This window comes from Lactuca sativa, chromosome 4 (genome assembly GCF_002870075.4).
Source record: "Lactuca sativa cultivar Salinas chromosome 4, Lsat_Salinas_v11, whole genome shotgun sequence".
Classification (NCBI taxonomy): Eukaryota; Viridiplantae; Streptophyta; class Magnoliopsida; order Asterales; family Asteraceae; genus Lactuca; species Lactuca sativa.
The window spans coordinates 204,768,250-204,783,893 of record NC_056626.2 but is presented as its reverse complement, the minus strand read 5'-3'; positions in this window follow the sequence as shown (position 1 = coordinate 204,783,893).

Below are 15,644 nucleotides of genomic sequence, written 5' to 3'. Positions count from 1 at the left end.
ACATATGTCATCATATGTTAATAGGTCACTAAGTGTGTTCAAGTCCTTACTTGACACCGAGCACCCAACCGGCACCTTCGCCCGATCCACTTACAACAGGTGAGTTCATACCCCTGAATCAACCTTTTAAATGTTTTTACATGCTTTTATGGGGGGGGGAATACAAGTTAAAACATGCTAGTTATAATATCAATGATATGTGATTAATAACCCGCATGCACAAAGATTTATTACACTTTCAGCTGTTTTACCAAGTATAATACTATAGATGGTTTTCCAAAACGTCTTTACTTGTTTAAATCTTTTCTCAAATTATCTCTCGTGCTGTATGTTTTACTTCTAAACCAGTTACAACAGTGTTTTAAACAAAGGTTTTCTTTACTTATATTGTTTTATCAAATTATATTCTAAACGTGTTTATGAACGGTTTTCAAACTTGTTTTACAAACTGACTTCAAGTCGTAAATTTCTTATGTGTAAAGGTTTTTCCAAAGTTTTCTTCTATACTTCTATACTTCTGCTTCATTAAATGCATGCATGTACTTGTATAGTTATATAAATAATGTTTAAAAGACTTAGGAAGGCTAGTTCGCCCTATTTCCTTTTCCTCGTTGGGATGTGGTTTGGTGGGTATCGGATATCCGTCTGAAGGTCGTTTAAACATTAGTTATATATCAGGTATACATGTATAGACATAAAGGTTTACATTGGCTAGTTCATTTCCCCTGGGTAGCAAGGGCATCCTTCCATTCATCATTCATAGATCAGAGACACTAGTAACTATTATAGGAATAGTTAAGAAGCTCTATTTACTCTTTCTAGTACACGAATTCCAAAGGAGTCAGTTCATTTGTGAGTCTCTATCGTTAGTCCAGTACCTACATCAGAATTCACTATATGAGATGCATCTTCAGGACACGGATTTCCATGTTGTCATGTTGGTAACCAGAGTCTCCTGTAGGGAGAGCGGGCATTGTGTGTATAGATCTATATGGGACTGACACTCCCGCACCCTGACTGCTAGCTACAGTCCACGACCTACCAAGCCAAGGGGTGACAAATGTCATATTTATTCCGACGCTTGCAAGGCGTCAAGTACTCTTATCTCCATGCTTACCTTATAATTCATGGCCTTAAGGTAACGATAATTAACACTGTATTCTTGAAAGAATACTCTTAGGATTACTTCTTTGTTTTAGACCTTGCTAGTTGTATCGTTCATTTGATACTGTCTGGGATCTGTGTCTTCTTTGTTTTAGACCTTGCTAGTTGTATCGTTCATTTGATACTGTCTGGGGTCTGTGTTTCTTTGTTTTAGACCTTGCTAGTTGTATCATTCATTTGATACTGCCTGGGGTCTGTGTTTCTTTATTTTAGACCTTGCTCGTTGTATCGTTCATTTGATACTGTCTGGGGTCTATGTTTCTTTGTTTTAGACCTTGCTAGACGTATCGTACATTTGATACCGTCTGGGGTCTGTGTTTCCCTTTGTTAGACTGAGCCAAGTGTATCATTCATTCGATACTCTCCTAGAGTCTATGATTTCTTTTGCCTTAGTCAGTAGTATTTCTGCTGAGGCATATGTTATTTTCCCCTAGTATTCTACTAGTGATATTCTCCTACTCTCTTTAAAGTCAAATACCGTATTTTGGTAATGATAGTGTTTAAGGGAAAATTACTCTTTACAACATAACTCTGTCGAGTCTTGGTATAAGACTGATTTTATTTAGAAAATATAGGATTTTCTGGAAAGGACGCTAATACACTGTAGATTCTAAACTACTACTTTTCATAAAGTTATTTTGAATAAAATGTTTACTTACATAAATGATACTTAATACTTATGAACTCACCAGCATTTATAAAAATGCTAATACTCGCTTTCAAAATAACTTGTATTCTCAGGTCAGCAATAGACAGGTACATCCCATGAGCTTTTGTTGAAGACAGTTTAGTACCGAGCTGCAACTATATTAGTTTCTGTATTACTTTGATGTTTCTATGTAATGTAACCTATGTAAAATTATTACTATTAATGCAATGGTTGTTGTACTTTGATTACTATACTGCATATGTTGTGATACTTGACATGACGTCATCCACACCAGAACGTTTCCGCCGTTCTGGTTTTGGGGTGTGACAGATTCGGAGGACACAACTCGACGAGTTGGAGCCGAGGGATGAAACCGTAATTTTCGGGGTTTTACACCCTATTTAAAGGATCATTTTCCCCCCTTAACCTCCCCTTACTGCCCCTTGTGAGTCCAGAAACCCTAAATCGTCGTTTACCTCTCTTTATTGTGTGATATTAAGTCTTGAGGTGGATTGTGGAAGGAAGATCTTAAAGTACTCAAGCTTGAAACAAGAAAAAGGATGTGGATCCGATTCTTGCATCATCCTAGCCGTGTTTTGGAGGTAACAAGTTATTACCTTGACCTTTTTCTATCTAAGATCTATTCATGTTTGAGCTTAGATCCATTTTAGTAATGTTGATGTGTCATTTCGGGTATTGGGGGTGATCTGAAGTTGCAACTTCAGATCTAGGCCCATCTTGGCCTCTAAGGTCAAAAAGCTTCAGCCTTTAGTGATTTAATACCCTTTTCATCCCTTAAAACCTCTTCTATACCTTGGTTTTGATGATTCGAGCCTTGCATGCACGTAAAGTTTGCAACTTTATGTGACAAATGTGCCCAAGGAGGCTAGATCTATTGTTTGGAGCCTTGGAGAAGCTTAGAATCACCTGGACATGGAATGGACTGCATGAACTCGACGAGTCGGATAATCCAACTCGGCGAGTTGGGGAGGGATACCTACCTGCCCTTGGCATAGTTTTCCTACTATAATAGCTACCACGCTAGCATCAACCGTCCTCCCTTCGAGATGTTATATGAGAGGAAGTGCAGAACCTCGATATGTTGGGGTGAGGTCGGACAGAGGGTCATAGGGAGTACCGAAGTGGTACTCAAGACGACCGAGAGGATCCAGCAGGTCCAGTGTAGACTCCAGACGGCCTAGAGTTGGCAAAAGAGCTACGCCGCAGACGACGTTCAGACATGGAGTTTCAGGTAGGAGATATGGTCCTCCTGAAGGTGTCACCTTGGAAAGGTGTCATCCGGTTCAGGAAGCGGGGCAAGCTGGGCCCCAGATATATTGGTCCATTAAAGGTATCAGCCCAGGTGGGCTGGGTGGCGTATTGACTGAATCTGTCAGCCGAGCTTAGTCAGATCCATAACACCTTCCATGTCTCCCCGCTGCGTAAGTACTTGGTAGATGGCTCCGCAGTGGTACCTCTAGAGGATATTCAGGTGGACGAAAAACTGAACTACTACTTGAGCGAATTGTATCCAACCTCGACAGGAAGACAAAGAATCTGAGGAACAAGAGGGCTGAGTTAGAAAATGTGCAATGGCAGCACCGCAAAATGGACTTGGGAGCTGGAGGACGAGATGAGGGAGCACTACCCATAGCTATTTCCAGATGCAACAGACTTCAAGGACGAAGTATAAAATAAGTGGTGGAGATTTGGAACACCCGGTTCCTGGTATGTAATTTAAATAAAATTTATTCACTTTTATATGAGAACTCGACGAGTTGGAGCCCCAAACTCGTCGAGTAGGAATTATTTCTTGGACGCGGGTTAAGAAACCTACTCGACGAGTTGGGAGCCCAACTCGACGAGTAGGTCTAGCAGAGTGAAACCCTAATTTTAGGGTTTTGCACCCTATTTAAACAACTTAACCTCCAAAGGTTGGCCTCATTTGCAGCCTCCATCACCCCAAACCCTAGCCATGAAACCCTAATCCACTTTTGAGTGTTTTTGGGTCATTTTTGTGTGTTCTTTGTGAAATTCAAGAAGAGGATCCTTGAAGAAAGAGAAAGGACCTAAAAGAGGAGAATAGATCTAGAAGTTAAGCTCCATTTCTGGTTTAATAAAGGTAAAAATCTCCTAACTTGTCCATTATGTGCTTAGATATCTCCACTTTTGTTGAGTTTTTGGTCCAAGTAGCTTGGTCCTTGGGAAATAGACGTCCCAAGTGATTTACCTTTCAGATATGGGGTCTAGAAGGGGTTTCATGGCATAAAGGTGCAAAATTTATGGCCATGGAAGCCCCATGCAAGCTTTAAGGTGTCATTTTGACCTTTTAAGCCCCAAAATGCCATGCATGGAGGGAAAGTCTGAGACTTTACGTGCTTATTTGGTGTCTAGGGCCTAGATCTTAGTTTTCATGCTTTGGTTTGGAGTATTATGGCTTTTGGACCAAGATCTAAGTCTTAAAGAACTAGGGCTTGAGCTAAACCCATTAAGAAGGACTATTAACGGGTAAAGTTGGAAACTTTACCCTTCAAAGGGCATTTCTAGTATGTAGATGAAGTATGTGGTTTAGATATAAAGGATAGGAGCTTAATCTATTAAGATGGCTCAACAGAATGAAGAACTCGTCAAGTCCATAGAGGAACTCGACGAGTTGGGTTGAAATGTCCTAATTAAGTAAAACGGAAACTCGACGAGTTCAAGGATGACTCGACGAGTAGAATGGGAAAGTCCCAATACCATGGATAGGAGGAACTTAACGAGTTGTGAAAGAACTCGACGAGTTGGATCGCGAGTTCAGAGTTTTTGGATTTATGGAACTCGACGAGTTGATGGGTCAACTTGGCGACTTGATTCAACTCGGAACATTGACTTTGACCAGATGTTGACTTTGACCAAGGTGTTGACCTTGACCTTGACTTAGACCAAAGTTGACCCTTAAGGGGTTATGAGCATGAAAAGGGGTAACTAAAGGAAATCTTTATGTGTAGGAGTTTGAGTGGGGCAGATTTCATAGACAAGGACAGATCAGCTACTTCGGATCGTCCGAGATTAGGGTTATGAGCTGCAACCCGGGCAGGAGGAAGTCTCGGGGATTGCGACGAGTTGCTGGAGGGGTAGAGCATCTTGACACCTTTTCGAGGACATTAGATTCATTGAGAAACGGAGTTATATCAAGGAAGCAATGGAAGTTTGAAGTTATGGAAGGATAAGTCCTTGAATTGAATAAGGTGGCAATGGAGTACGTTGGGCGTACGTTTGTGTACGCTTAGCGTACTCATCAGCGTAACTTGTAAGCGGAGCCACCTAGTACGCTGGGCGTAACAGAGGGTATGCTGGGAATATTAGGCACATAAGTAAAACCCTAATTGTGAGGAGTGTCCCTATATAAAGAATGAGATGGTCTCATTCCTGGCCACCATCCTCAGTCCATAAACCCTCTTAAACCCTAATCCTCGTTCTTGTGCTTGTGTGTAACCATGGTGAGCTTTTAAGTGTCTTGTGGGATTATTAGAGCGAAGAAGGAGCATGGAAGAGAATAGAGTTGGAACTCAGGCTTTGGATCTGAGCTTTTCTATGGTTGGAGCATCATTTAAAGGTATAAATCTCAAAGCTTTCCCATCCTTTAGTTTTATGCATGATATGGACCATTTTAGGGTTTTTGGTCCCAAAGCTTGAGGCTTTATGAGTTGTTGCACTCCAGAGCTTAATAACTGTCCTTTTAAGTGTTTCTAGCAGAGAGGATCCATAAAAATGAGGACTTGATCATGAGAATCAACCCATGCATGAGATATGAGCATTTTGAGTTAAAAGAGTAATAGTTTTGTGTGTTTTTGACCTAATCATCCATGCAAAGGCTTAAAGTCACTGACTTTATGGAGTAAGAGCTATAAGGGAGTCCAGATCTAAGAAATGAGCTAAGGTCTTAACGGGTTAAGACCAAGAGAATGGGCTAGGCAAAACTGAGCGTACGTTCAACGTAAGGTCCAATATGCCCCGCGTATTGGGTTGGTGTCCCCGATCAGTTTCATGCATGCATGAGTACGTTGAGCGTACCAAGGAGGTACGCGCCGCGTAACCTCACTGTGGACTTTTGGGCAAAATCTCGTATTTGGGCCTTGAGGGTTGGGCCTGGATCTTTGGACTTGTGTATTAGTGACTTTGATCAGTGAAATATTATATTGTGCTTTGGGCCCTTGGGTTGGGCATGTCGTTTAGATTGAGAATTAGGCCTTAGGAGAGCCCATCTATTATTGGGCCTTGGTAGGCCCAATGGGTTTTAGGTCATTGATGGGCTGGTTAGTGGACTACCTTTAGACCTAATGAGTGAGAGTATGGGCTTAGTTTCTAATTGGGATAATTGTGGGTTTGGCACATAGTTAGTGGCAGGTGCGTAGCAGCAGCATTTATAGAGGTTGTTCATCATCCGAGGTGAGTCTTCTCACTATACTTTACCATGAGTGGTATTTTGTGTGATAGAGATTTCTTATGTGCTTATCTGTGTATCATGATATCCTTCATTATTTCTTTGTGATTTATGTTGTGTATTACTCAGAGTTAGGACCGGAGGCTCCACAGAGTTAGGACCGGAGGCTCCGGGTCCATTAGAGTTGTGGGACTGGAGGGTCCCACAGAGACACATTGACTAGAGGGTCTTACAGAGCTATAGCCTTGAGTGGCTAATTATATATGTGTGGTATTTAAGGGAACTCACTAAGCTTCGTGCTTATCGTGTTATGTGTTATGTGTTTCAGGTTCTTATCGGGATCGCGGGAAGGCATCGGCTTGATTGTACACACCAGAGAAGGAGTTATGTTCGAGGATCCTAAATTATTAATTAAATAATTATGGTGATGTGTTTTGTAAATTAAATAAATGGGGATTTCGAGAAATGTGTTATGAAAATTATGCGATTATTAAATGAAAATTTGGTTTGGAAATTTAGTAATTTACGGTGTTACAGAAGGCACCAATGCCGACCCACTAATAGTTGATTATAGTTGAGATGATTGTCTTTATGATAATTGTCTAGTATGCCACTATCTGTTATGCTTTATGTGCTAGTATGCTATGATATTATGTGATAGTGGTAGGGGGTAGGTTAGACTCCGTAGCCAGCTGAGATAAACCGGAGGGTAGATCGGGCATCCAGATATGCCTGACAATATGTTATGTTATGTTATTATGTGGTAGTGGTAGACCTGAAATAGTCCCCGTAGCTGGTTGAAAGAGACCGAAGGATAGGTCAAACACCCAGATATGCCTAGCAGGGTAGGTCGAGCATCCAGATATGTTTGATAGGGGTAGGTCGGGCACCCCGATATGCCTGACAAGGATAGGTTGAGCACCCATATATGATCATCAGGGTAGGTCGGGCACCCATATATGCCTAGTAGTAGGTTTATTGTATGGTATGTGGTATGATGGAGGAACTGACTAAGTTTTGTGCTTACGGTTTTCAGTTTTGGTTTCAGGTACTTCCTCTTCGAAGGGAAAGGAGTCGGCATGACTGCAACGCATCACACCAGGAATTCCGTACATGAGATCTATGAGATTTATACTCTGATATTATTTTTTCATGACATGTTTTAACTATGGATACATTGATTTTGATATGAGATAATATTATGATGTTGTTTTAGACAAATGGTTTTATAATTATTAAATTAAAAATGAAATTTTTTGTCATAAATTTTAGGATGTTACATCGGCAAACATCGGGCGAGCCCTCGACATGCCGAGCTCGGCTCGGCAACTTGGTAGAATTATACCAATGAGAGATAGTGTATGGTTTAGGCAAAATGGAGAGAAAATGGGAATTTAATTTTTGTTTTGAATTGCAGGTAACAAATGGAAGAAACTTCCCCTGTACTGTGAATATTAAATGGAGAAGACAACAAAATTTTACAGATTTAACATAAAAGGTCCCTAGGGTTTAGTCTACTAACAAAAAGTACCCATCCTAAATTTTCTCTATATAAATAGTTTCTAAAATTACAGAATCAACCCTTGACTTATAAATCCTAATTATTTTTCTAGTTAAATGAATCTTTAGTTTAATATATATATATATATATATATATATATATATATATATATATATATATATATATATATATATATATATATATATATATATGTTTGAAATGATTATTTTATTAACTTAATTAATTTTAAAAAAATATATATCATGACAAGTGTGGCCACCCATGACATGAAATTGACAATTTTGAAGGAGTGTGGCAAAATTGACGTGGCGCCTACGTAGACCGCGACAAGTGTGACACCGCACTCACTAGCCTTAGGGTTTATTTCTATGGTCATATTTCCTACTACATAGGGTTCGGTGAGTACTTAGTTCTCACTTGGGTTGGCCTTCCCATTGGGTTGCAGTTCCTCCATATAGAATTCTCACGTTCCGGTTATTAAGTCAGAAGCTCTTTTAATCTCGACCTAAAGACCCAAAGGTACCATCCGTAGACTCTTCTTTAACTGGTTCGATCCTTTACATGATACTATCTCGGTTCCTCTAAAATCTAACTTGTTCATATAATTCTTCTTCATCATCTAGTGTTCTTCCACTAGAAATATACACGATGATCATGGTTTATGTGTAATTAACATTAGGATGTGGGTACTTTATGTTAATTAGAAAAATGGAACGATGTTTATGACAGAAATATACATGGTGAGCATGGTTTGAAGTGTAATTAACATAGGGTTGTGATAAGGGCGTGCACATCAAATGTTTGAAAAAATGACAGTGAATTTTCGAATCTATGAACCCAAACAAATTTGACAAACACTAATGAGGGTGACAGAGAGGAGAGAGGAAGTCTTGGTGGCTGGAAAGGATACCGTGACATCAAAGGAAACCTAAGCAGTTTGGAATAGAGGATAATCAGCCTCATCTGAAAGTTATTGCCATCACATAATTAAATATCCATTCAATTATGAGACTCTGAAATCCTTTTCTGTATTGCAACAAAAGAGGGACTATTGGAAAACCTCCAGATAATTTATATCTATTCTAAATAGTAAAGTCGATGGCCCTTTTTTTTACTTTTTCGTTCCTTCCATTTTTTTATTTTACATTTTGGGTCCTGCGTTCATTTGATTTTCAATTTATAGTTTTTTTAGTCCCTCTACTAATTTACTAATTTTCTATTGTTATTATTCTTATACTTTTGTAAAATGATATATTTCAACCATCTACGTTTTAAAATATCATTTTCATGGTGTGTTTGAACATTAAAAAATATCATTTTCATCTTATTATTTTCTAATTTTTTTTGTTTTATTCCCCGTAATATATACAATCTAATTTTCCTATAGTTACCATTCTTCCGATTGTTTAAACTTTCGTATGCGTCGATATAAATTAGAGTGGTCAACATTTCGACGTAAATTAAGAACTTTTGTTTGTTGACTTAAAAAAATTACTTGTTTTTTAATATAAGTGTCGGTATAAATTCGAGCTCATCTATGTTTACATTTTGAAAAATGAAAATTTTAAGCATCTACTTTTTAAAATGTTATTTTCATCCCCGTGTTCGAACTTTGACAAATTTCAATTTCATCATTTTTTTAAACTTTTGTTTTATTTCTCGTAATTCCTACAGTTACCACTCTTCCGACTTTTTAAACTTTCGCATGCGTCAGTATAAATTAGAGGTGATCAACGTTTCGACGTTAATTTAGAACTTTCGTTCGTTGACTTAAAAATATATATTTTTTTTCTTTTTTATGTATGTGTCGGTATAAATTCGAGTTCGTCTACATTTATACTTTGTAAAATGACATTTTTAACTCTCTATTTTTTAAAATGTCATTTCCATCCGTAGTTTGAACTTTGAAAAATATCAATTTCACCATTTTCATTTTCTAAACTTTTGTATTTTCTCTTGTAATATATACGATCTGATTTTCCTATAGTTACCACCCTTCCGACTTTCTAAACTTTGGCATGCGTCAGTATAAATTAGAGGTGGTCAACGTTTCAGTGTAAATTAAGAACTTTCGTTCATTGATTTTTAAAAAAAAAATTACTTGCTTTTTTATATACGTGTTTGTTTGAATTCGAGTTCATCTATGTTTTGACGTACGTTTCCTATATATGAGCTGGAACTCATATAAAGCATTTTTAATTATTTGAACTCCTGTTCGTTAACTTAAAAAAAATCTTACTTATTTTTATATATGTATCACATATAATACAATTTTTATTATTTTTGCTTGGCATGGCTTTGGCCCATGACTTTTGTCGTTTGCCAATTTAAGTCTTTCTAAGTTCTATTCAACATTTCAACACGTAACAACTTACTTTCTACTTATTCTTAAATACGTTACTGTCGCCGCAATGTGAGACGGGTAAAATCCTAATACTAATGTAATACATAATAGGTATGGGCCTCACTAATTGGTAATTTCTGATGTTGATAACCTTTAGACCTGCACAAAAAGACTGATCTCGAACCGGACCCAAAAAAAGACCGAGACCGAACTGGTCTAAAACGAGACCGGACCGAAAAAAGGCTGGCTTGAGACTGTTCCGGACCGGTTCAGAAAAAGTTTGTCCGTTCGAAGATTGGTCCTAAAAAAGACCGGACCGGTTTGAGACCGGTCTGGAAAAATAGACTTGTAACCAAACTTTATAAATATATAATTTTTGTGTTAATTATACAATTTTTATTCCCAAACTATCTAATTTATTTTATTTTTTTCTTTGATAAAATTTAAATTATCATTTTTAATAATTTTTAATTTATTATGTGATAATCTCATATTTATTAATGGAAAAAACTCGAAACCAAAACAAAAGAATCAAAAAATATCGAAACTGAACAATAAAAACCCGTAAATCGAACCGAAAAAGTCGTATGGAAAGACCGAGAGACGAGACCGAAAAAGACTGGTCCAAAAAAAGAGCGGTTCGCAAAAAGACCGGTCTGAAAAGACCAATCCAAAAAAAGACCGGATGGGAAAACGACCGAACGGGGCCGATCTGAGAAAAGACCGGATCATTCCCAAACCGACCTCAAAAAGACTGAATCGTTTCGAGACCAAACCAAGACTGGTATGGGACCACGAATGTGCAGGTCTAATAACCTTGATATAGTGGATCCCATTCATGAGGGGGGCTGCAAATCACAATCCATGCCATCTAATCCGGACAATGCTCCAATTTTAACATCATACCTAATCTGAATATGAATCCATCTCCTCCTCCATCTCACCAACGCCATTTTTCAGCATATAAATCAGATTTTGGATCATATTTGTTTATTCCTTCCAAACCTACAACACATTCTAAACACCTTTAAACTCCAATTTTAAAAACAAACGAATATCACTAAAATTTAAGAACATTGTTCGAGATTCCTCTTCCAGGAATTAGCGTTTAGAATCTTGTGAACCTTTTAATTGGGTTAGACTCTCATCGTGTGGCTCCGGGTGACCATATAGTCCCAACAACATTTCAGCAAATTCAACTTCTTTCGAAGTCACTAAATCCATGGACATTTGCAATTCAATTGGCATCAATCTGGTTGGCTTTGTACACGAGTTGAGAGAGGAAATCGAAGGTGATATTGTATCCAATGTCCCAAGAAGAATTTGGGGTTATTTATAAAATCTCAATACTTTATAGTTATTTATGGCCAATTTTGGGGTTTAAATCTAATGATGAAATAAATTTGGTGTATGTTTATTCCCCAACCAATCCATTCGATAGACGTTTTTTTACAGGAAGTGTTTTTGACTTTAAAAGCTTCAAAAGAGGGGTCATGGATGTTCATGGACGAATTCAACTCTTTTTTGTGAAAGCAACTCTCATTTATTTTAATGATTTTATTTGTAATGCAAATCTTTTCAAGTATAAAGGGGACATGGTCTCGCCATTCCTTTTAATTTTAGCGATGAAAGGCATGTAGTGATGAAGTCGGCCTGCGGAAATAATATTTTTCATGGTTTTTCTCTTCCCAATAATGGGCCGATTTTGTCATACCTCATGTTTGCCAATGTCATTTTTTTTCAGTGAGTAATCACCGATAAAGTTTCTCAAGTTAAAATGAATTATTATGTGCTTTTATCTCTGTTTCGTTCTTAATTTTGTTAATTATGTCATTGAAATCGATGATGTTGAAGTTTCTAAATTAGATAATTTTGTTAATTATGAAGCTTCAAAATCCCCTTTTACATATCTTGGTTTGTTAATCGGATCGAGTATGTAGTTATCCCATAGTTGTTCTCTTTAAGGGAGGAGGGAGTCGTTCTCTCCCAACCCACCGAACCCACTGCCACATTAATTTTTCTCTTTTTTTTCTTCATCTTTCTCAACTCACAACACATAGAAATCCTATCTTTTTGAGCCCACTCAACCCACTCGATTAAAAAAAATACGAAACAACTAAGGTACAAATTTTAAAATATATGGTACAAGAGAAAATAAAAAAGAGAAAGTAGAGAGAGATGATGAAGTGGGTTAGTGAAACCAATCAACCCACTCGTTGAAGCGGGAGTGGTATCGCCGATAACTCTATTGCTAATTAAGATTTTACATTTGATTTTTTGTATTTTTTTTTTAACTGAATGGGTTGAGTGGGTTCAAAAAGATAGGTTTTCGTGTATTGTGGGTTCGAAAAGATGAAGAAAAATAAAAAAGAAAAAATGATGTGGTAGTGGGTTCAGTGGATTGGGAGGGAATGACTCCCTCCTCCCTAAGGGCAGGGCAGTAATCGATTCCGCTAATTATTTTCTCGTTCAAAGCATAATAAAATGGAATAGTTGGGTGCCATTGAAATTATTGTTTTTCTTGGAGACTTGGTCTATATAGAATCTCGTTATTTCCAAACTTACTCATGATGGGGTGGTCTTTACAACTGATTTTATGTCATTTCTGTTCATTGGATTTTGAAGGATTGGACCATTACCTTTTCTACTACCATTCTACCAATATGTCTCAACGAGGTTTAGATGTGGGCCCTAGGTTGGAGTGGAGCTTATATTGGGCCTTAGACATCATCAATTGCTTTCCATCCTTGTAATGCCAAAACTAGCGTTTTTTTCTATATTGTTGTACTCGGTTTACGTATGACAATCGTGTCGTGTTCGTATTAACGTGTCGCGGGTTGGTGGGTTGGCGGGTCAAAATATGTCAACGAAACACGACCCATTTAAATATACAAGTCACGAGTTGGCGGGTTTAAAACATAAATCTATATATGACCCGCCAACCCATTTATTTATACGGGTTCACAGGTTGACGGGTTCGTGGGTCAGATTTCATAAATAAAATTGAGAATTAAACATGAATAAATTATTGATGGTTGATGCAAAGATATCAAATTTTAGACATTTAAATCTTAAACATCCAAATAAAAATTAAAACATTCATAAAAATATGTTACAAACCTAGCCTTATAGGTTACGACTTATGACCTTAGACCATCCACCACGAGTCAAAATGTCAAAACAATCAAATGGTCTATGAATCAATGATATATATATATATATATATATATATATATATATATATATATATATATATATATATATATATATATATATTAATACTTATTAAATATTAATACTTGATACATAAATACATTTAAAAATAAAATAATTTTTTTATTAAGAATATAAACGGGTTGGCGGGTCAACCCGTTTATTTTTTGAGAAACCTATATATGACCCGTTTAATAAATGGGTTGACAGGTTAGCAGGTTGAATAACTCAACCCAAACCCATTAATTTCGTGTCGTGTTGCGGGGCGTGTCGAGAATGATTAGCTTTACTCAGTTTTTGGTTTATTGTTTTGCGAGAAATTTTATTATTTCAAAAAAATTGGGATTAATTATTTAAATATTGCGGATGATATTCAACTAAAATTTGTTTAATTGGTTGAAGCATAAGCCAAAAAATTTCAGCTTAGTGAGTGTTTGGGATAACTTTTTAAAATAGCTTATTAGCTTTTTAGCTTTTCAAAAAGTTAATAAGCTAAAAAAGTGTTTGTATATTTAAAAAGCACTTTTTAAAACAGCTTTTTGGATAGGAAAAAATAAAACTTTCAAAAAGTTGGAAAATCCTAGCTTTTTAGCTTTTTACCATTTTACTTCTAAAAATCAGTTTTTCTTATCCAAACACTTTTTAAAATCAGCTTTTTCCAAATGTTATAAGCTAAATATTTTTCTTAAAAATCACTTTTATGCTAAAAAAGCTAACGCAAACATGCCCTTAGATTTTTACTCTTACTCTTAGAGTTGCGCTTCTTTTAGTTCTAAGTATTTCTAAATTTGCTTTGTATTTTGTGATACTTTTTGCTAGCCAATTTTTAATGAAAAGCTTCCTTTGCTTTTTCTAATAAAAATTGTCGTGTGGCTAGGCCTGACAATCGTGTCGTGTTCGGGTTGGCGTGTCATGGGTTGGCGGGTCAAAATATGTCAACCCAAACACGACCCATTTAAATATACAGGTCACGGGTTGGCGTGTCACGGGTTGGCGGGTTTGGAACACAAACCCATATATAACCCACGAACCCATTTATTTATATGGGTTCACAGGTTGGCGGGTTTGTGGGTTAGATTTGGGTTCGTGGGTCAGATTCCATAAATAAAATTAACAATTAAACATGAATAAATTCTTGATGGTTGATGCAAACATATCTAAATTTTAGACACTTAACTACTTAAGTCTTAAATTCTTAAACATCCAAATGAAAATTAAAAACATTTATAGAAACATGTTCAATGCCTTAATCGCTTATACAGCCATATGTCGATACGCCATTTGATTTAGGGAAAAAATGAGGAAAATCAATTGGTTACAAACTTACATACGACCTTATGAGGTAGGACCACAAGTCAAAATATAAATACATTTAAAAATAAAAAATATATTTTTAAATTAAAAATATAAACGGGTTGGCGGGTCAACCCATTTATTTTTTGAGAAACTCATATATGACCCGTTTAATAAACGTGTTGGCAGGTTGGCAGGTTGGCGTGTTGAAAAATTCAACCCAAACCCGTTTATTTCGTGTCGTGTCGAGAATTGCCAGCCCTACGTGTGGCATGTGAGTTGTGACGTTTGTACGCGAAACCAAAATCTCATAATAGGTTTCTCGTGTAAGCGTTTGTTTACAAAAAGGTGATTTTGTAATATGTTTTTTTTATAGGATACGTGATCTATATATAATAATTCTATATCTACAAGCTGATCTTGTAATATATATGTCATACTTTTTTTTTTAAATGATTTTGTTTATCATCTCACTATCATATTTCAATACAAATGTTGTAATCTTTTTCTTATGTGGGATGCTAGAAGACGTGGGAATTGTGATCTTTCCATCTCTTCATTTTTCTATCGACATCTCTAATCATAAAAAATGATATCTTTTTATATCTCTCCACTTTTTATATTTTTAATAAAATATTTATAATTAAAAAAACAAAATTAACACATTAAAGTTTAAATTTTAATTAAAAAATACAACAAAATAAATAACTAAAGTAATACGTGTGTATGTATTAGCAGGTGACATCAAAATCTGAACTTGATGATGAGTATTCAAATTATAAATCCATTTGACACAATTGTATAAATGAGTAAATGACAAGATTGAAAGTATTAATGCAAAGTCTATGTTTGGCGTACTAGCTGATAGCTGAAAAGCTAACTTTTAAATAAAAAGCTAGCTGATAAAAAAAATGACGTTTAGTAAAAGTAGCCGAAATATATAAAATTATATAAAATGACATGTAAGAGTATGTGTTTCTATAATTAATTAAGGGATGTATTTGGAAATTTTTAAAAAAACTTATAAAAAGCT